Raw genomic sequence first — 6,811 nt, forward strand, 5'->3', positions numbered from 1 at the left:
ATTTTCCAAATAGATGTTCCGTGGAGTTTTAGGTCATTCCGAGAACTTTTGTTTCTGCACATAAATAACACCATGGAAAGTCTGTTGAAAACAGCGTCAGTCCGGGTTAGTTGCTTTCAAATCATGCAAGTTAGAGTCCAAAACAAGGGCAAACGTGTTTGGAAAAGTAGATACGATGAAGACGTATCAACTCACCCAAGCTTAAACCTTTGCTTGTCCTCAAGCAATTTAGTTGATAAACTGAAAGTGATAAAGAGAAACTTTTACAAACTCTGTTTGCTCTTGTTGTTGTAAATATATAAGGCAGCATTCAAGTTTTCAGCAAAGATTATGACTAACCACATTTGCAATAACTCTTAGGTCTCATGTTTACTCATATCAATGGCATAATCAACTAGCGAGCAATAATAATAAATCTCGGATGACAACACTTTCTCAAAACAATAATGATATGATATAACAGGATGGTATCTCGCTAGCCCTTTCTGAGACCGCAAAACATAAATGCAGAGTACCTTTAAAGATCAAGGACTGACTAGACATTGTAATTCATGGTAAAAGAGATCCAGTCATAGTCATACCCAATATAAATTAATAGTAATGGATGCAAATGACAGCAGTGCTCTCCAGCTAGTGCTTTTTAATAAGAGGGTGATGAATCAACATAAAAGTAAATAGATAGGCCCTTCGCAGAGGGAAGCAGGGATTTGTAGAGGTGCCAGAGCTCGATATTGAAATAGAGATAAATAATATTTTGAGCGGCATACTTTCATTGTCAACATAACAACCAAGAGATGGCGATATCTTCCATGCTACACACATTATAGGAGGTTCCCAAACAGAATGGTAAAGTTTATACTCCCCCTCCACCAACAAGCATCAATCCATGGCTTGCTCGAAACAACGAGTGCCTCCAACTAGCAACAGTCCCAGGGGGAGTTTTGTTTGCAATTATTTTGATTTGATTTTGCATAAAGCATGGGAATGGGCATCCCGATGACCAGCCATTTTCTCGTGAGTGAGGAGCGGAGTCCACTCCTCTTGAGAATAACCCGCCTAGCATGGAAGATACGGACAGCCCTAGTTGATACATGAGCTATTCGAGCATACAAAACAAAATTTCATTTGAATATTTAGAGTTTGGCACATACAAATTTACTTGGAACGGCAGGTAGATACCGCATATAGGAAGGTATAGTGGACTCATATGCAATAACTTTGTAGTTTAAGGGATTGGATGCACAATCAATATTCCCGCTTAGTACAAGTGAATGCTAGCAAAAGACTGGGAAGCGACCAACTAAAGAGCGACAACAGTCATGAACATGCATTAAAATTAATAGACATTGAGTGCAAGCATGAGTAGGATATAATCTACCATGAACATAAATATCGTGAAGGCTATGTTGATTTGTTTCAACTACATGTGTGAACATGTGCCAAGTCGAGTCACTTAAATCATTCAAAGGAGGATACCACACCACTGTACCACATCACAACTATTTTAATAGCATGTTGGCATGCAAGGTAAACCATTATAACTCATAGCTAATCAAGCATGGCATCAGCAACTATGATCTCTAATTGTCATTGCAAACATGTTTATTCATAATAAGCTGAATCAGGAACGATGAACTCATCATATTTACAAAAACAAGAGAGGTCGAGTTCATACCAGCTTCTCCCATCTCAATCAGTCCATCATATATCGTCATAATTGCCTTTCACTTGCACGACCGAACGATGTGAAAATAATAAGAGTGCACATGCATTGGACTAAGCTGGAATCTGCGAGCATTCAATAAACAGAAGAAGACAAGGCAATATGGGCTCTTGGTTAAATCAACAATAATGCATATAAGAGCCACTTCAACAATTTAATCATGGTCTTCTCCTATCGACCCTCAAAGAAAAGAAAAGAAATAAAACTATTTACACGGGAAAGCTCCCAACAAGCAAAAGAATAACAGGAAATCTTTTTGGGTTTTCTTTTTAATTATTACAACTACAGCAAGAAAAGTAAACTAAATAAAAGCTACAACTAATTTTTTGGGTTTTTCTTAAGGTTTATCAAACACACAAGAAGAAAGCAAGAAAAAGAAAATAAACTAGCATGGATATTACTATGGTCATCACCGGGAGTTGTCCCGATTATTGTCACTTCGGGATTGCCGGGTCATAACACATAGTATGTGACTATAGACTTGCAAGATAGGATCAAAAACTCACATATATTCATGAAAACATAATAGGTTCAGATCTGGAATCATGGCACTCGGGCCCTAGTGACAAGAATTAAGCATAGCAAATTCATAGCAACATCAATCTCAGAACATAGTGGATACTAGGGATCAAACCCTAACAAAACTAACTCGATTACATGATAGATCTCATCCAACCCATCACTGTCCAGCAAGCCTACAATGGAATTACTCACACACGGCGGTGAGCATCATGAAATTGGTGATGGAGGATGGTTGATGATGACGATGGCGACGAATCCCCTTCTCCGGAGCCCCGAACGGACTCCAGATCAGCCCTCCCGAGAGGTTTTAGGGCTTGGCGGCGGCTCCGTATAGTAAAACGCGATGAATCCTTCTCTCTGATTTTTTTCTCCCCGAAATTGAATATATGGAGTTGGAGTTGAGGTCGGTGGAGCGTCAGGGAGCCCACGAGGTAGGGGGGCGCGCCCTAGGGGGGCAGGCGTGCCCTCCACCCTCGTGGATAGGGTGTGGGCCCCCTGAAGTGGACTTTTCTATCAGTATTTTTCTTATTTTCCAAATAGATGTTCCGTGGAGTTTCAGGTCATTCCGAGAACTTTTGTTTCTGCACATAAATAACACCATGGAAAGTTTGCTGAAAACAGCGTCAGTCCGGGTTAGTTCCATTCAAATCATGCGAGTTAGAGTCCAAAACAAGGGCAAACGTGTTTGGAAAAGTAGATACGACGGAGACGTATCAGTCCCATGTAGTTTTTAAACTAAACTTGATGCAGAAAATTATCTTTGGAATAAACTAGATGCAGAAAATCATCACCTTTGGCAAAACAAGTATAACCTTTGGCAACTTAATTCACAGGTCGGCTCTGTTTATTATTGACAACGAATTAACAAAGTGGCTGCGACTTGGAAGACGTTTTACTCGACCGCAGAATGAATTCACTTGTAATGTTGGAATATTTTCCGTAATTCCTGGCAAACCAAAATAGTATGCAAATTATTTCACCACATAATTGTCACGCAGCTGGTTTGAACTCCAAAACTTACATTTTGATTCTTGGGTGCAGATGATAGACAAGAATTCTGATTTCTTCCATTGAAGGCCTTAGTGGGCATACCACTAGGGACCTTGTTGAGATGCTCAAGGCGTGAGAGAGCTTTGTCTTGCAGTGCAATGCACAAGATGGAGGTCCAGAGCAGGCACCTATAGGTGCAATGGTTACATCAGGCGGCGCCATCACCCCCATGTAGGTAGTGGCTTCGCCAGCGCGTCTGCTCCAGTACCCCTTCTTGCATAGGTAAGCCACTCAGTTGGTCCCACTACTCCGCTTTCTCTTCTACTCTGTGTGCTCACGGCCATCCATTCGTGGTTCATTTAATTCCATGGCAATTTCTACGATTCTGGGTTGTGCTGATGGTCTATGACGCAAACACTTTCAATTCCATGGCAATTTCTAGGATTCTGGGTTGTGAGTCTCGTGATGATTCTGGCATAATAGTCAATGGATTTAGCCCTCAAGTTTAGTCCTCTAAGTCTTTCTCTTTTGTTGTTGTAGTTGGCTGCTGTGTTGTTGTAGTTGTGGTTGCTTTGCACCACCTTGTTATCTCTGTTTTGTTACACATGTGCTTGTCCATTGACCATATGACAATTGTCCTTACTACTATGAAGAAACACTTTATTGTATCAGTGCATCTACATGTATATGAACGGTGATTTCTTTTTCATACATGCAACATGTGTCGCTGATCTGCCAAGCATATGATTCCAGAGCATCTCGTCACCAGCGACCTACCTACACTGGGACTTGACTGCCAGCCGACAGCACGTGAACCATACCATACATCGTCGGGACCTCCATGTCCGACTACATGGGCTGCGGTGAGCCCCTTCTCTCTCTCTCTCTCTCTCTATCTATCTATCTATCTATCTTTCTATCTATCTATCTATCTATCTATCTCTATCTCTCTCTCTCGCTCTCGCTCTCTCTCTCTCTCTCTCGCTCTTAGAAGGTCTTGCCATTGAGCTATGGGAGATTGTTGTTGTCATGTTGTATGTAGTGGTGGTGGTCGTCGGCCACTACCATGATCTTGGGACTGTTGTCAGATTTCTTTCTTGTCGATTAAACATGTCATAATACTTGTGCTTTGCGACGCCATGTGTGTATGTGGCTGTTACTATGCTTTGTTGCCTATGCAAGATTATGTTGTGCCTCGACGAATATGCTTTGTTTTATCCATTTCGATATCTTTTTTGCATTGCATGTTGCAGGGTTTGGTAGTGGTCCATGTTCTAGCTTTGGTAGGATCCTTGCTTATGTTGGTGTGTTGATTTGTTAATAATGGCTATCATCATATAGAAAGAAAACGCTTACTTATTAACTGTTGTAGTGTTGATGTGCATGAATAGATAGAACAAATGCTATCCTTATGTGCTTTGGAGGGAGCCATCATGCATGTGTTAATAATATTTCTGACTCATCTTGGATATATATTTAATCCAGTTGTATGTTTGATTGTCAGTTGTTTGCTATGCTAGCTGATCAATGGGTGCTTCTTTAATTTGCTATGTAGCTGATTAGTTTCTGTAGCTCAACATTTTTTGTTCTTTCCTATGCCGCATCGGAGCTGGGACTCGGCGCAAATAACACCTACTCTGCATCCTCTGACACCTCCGGTGAACGCTTATTCTCTGACTTCGGCCTAGGTGAGCCAATCGCTTCCTTTCTTTTGCATGCTTACTCTCCTTCCTTGTGTGTCCACAACCATCGAGCCGTGGTAATTGTATGCTGGCCATTGCACCATGGAAATTTCTCGGGATCAGTTTGTGGCTGTGGCGATGGTGTCTGCTGTAATCCACATTTCTGTTTTTGTGAATGAACGATGACCAAAATATTTTCCTTGCTATGGTTGCGGCTGCATTGCGCCATATTAATTGATACTTCCGATTGTTACACATGTTCTGAATCCATGATGATTAGGGTCCCATGTAGTTTTTAAACTAAACTTGCTGCAGAAAAAGTTTTTGGAATAAACTAGAAGCAGAAAATTATCACCTTCGACAAAAAAAAAGTGTAACCTTTGACAGCTTAATTCACATACTAGCTCATATAGTAATTTTTTTTCTAGGAACCAATTCTGCTTCCTAAACTGGGTCCATGGTTTTTTGGGTTGTCTATTTGTTGCTTCCCTTGTTGATGTTGTATTGGCCAGTAAAACAAAACAGTTTGTGCAGTTTTATTTCTCCTGTTGCTAAGGTTGTTAATGACCACTGATGAGTAGTATATAGTTTTCTCCTCCGGCTACAAGCTTCCTTGATTTTTATGCGGCACTGTGACTCGTTGTGTCCCGAGCACTCAAATTTCTTTTGCGATAATCTCCAAAGGATTTGGGATCTCCGATGTTGCACTAGTGCCAGTACTTGTAGCATATGTTCTTTGTTTGCTCCTTCACGAGTAGAAGAATGAAACATTTGGGCTTAGGATCTTGCTGCATCTCAACACTCTTCAGTCTCTGGAGCACTCTTCAGTCTGTTGAGGCTGTTGTTGGCAAGGGTAAGCAGTGAACCATATATTAACAGTTTTTTATTTGGAACTTTGACTATCAAATCCTATGAAAAATATGTTGCTTCAAATTTAACCAAATATTGATTATGAACATATATTTCAAGATAATCTAGTAGTATTAATGTGTTGCAGTTGTTGGTATTTGGTATATATTGATAGTTGTGATCAACCTTTAAATTCAGGTCCTGCATTTGGATCTTGTTCTTGCTGCTTTGGTTAGGCAGCAATTTAGAATCTCTATAGCAATAGGCTTGCATGTCACGCTAATCAAGTATGAAGCAAAGAGTTAGTTCATATTGTGTGTGCAAAGGCTAGCTTGCCTAGTTAGGGCCCGTATCTTAATCAGTGCTTTTAATCCTCTGTTGATGTATCTCCCATCGTGGTCGATCCTTGCGGCTTGCCTTTGCATATTTGCACTGTTTAGTCTGTATTAGTTGTCTTTGCCATTGCATAATCATGGTTTTCATGTGCCATTGGCTGTTACAAGTCGCACTTTGAGTTGTTTATTTACTTTACTAAGTAATATTCCTTCCATGAGATGAGGTTTGCCTGCAACGGTGGCTGTGGTGGCTACGTCTTCCTTGGTTCCGGTGAGTCCATGGTCATCTTCCTTTATCCATGTGCCTTGAGATGGCCTGGCAATTGAGACGTGGCTGATTGTGGTGCTGGCCACTGGGTCAATGATTTAGGGTTTTGTGTTGTGGTGGTGGTCTTCCGGCCACGGCAAACTTGTGTTTGTGATGCTCTTGTTGTTGAAATTAGTCCCTGTGCTTGTTAGGATTTTTTCCTACTGTGCATGTTGTTTGTTTGGGTTTGATACTCATTCCAGAGAAGCTTTTTGTAGTAGAATGAGATCTTGTTTTAGTTATTCAATCGGTGTCGGCAGAAGCATTTTTACATTTAAGATAATCATCATGATTCGATATTTGTAATCTGACTAGCTACTCCTTTGCAATTTTTTGTAGTGGCTTGAGTACAAACTCGGAACTGCAGCTCCTGTTGGCGCGACCTGGTGGTTGATGTCGCGGC

Source organism: Aegilops tauschii, chromosome 7, assembly GCF_002575655.3.
Source record: "Aegilops tauschii subsp. strangulata cultivar AL8/78 chromosome 7, Aet v6.0, whole genome shotgun sequence".
Lineage (NCBI taxonomy): Eukaryota > Viridiplantae > Streptophyta > Magnoliopsida > Poales > Poaceae > Aegilops > Aegilops tauschii.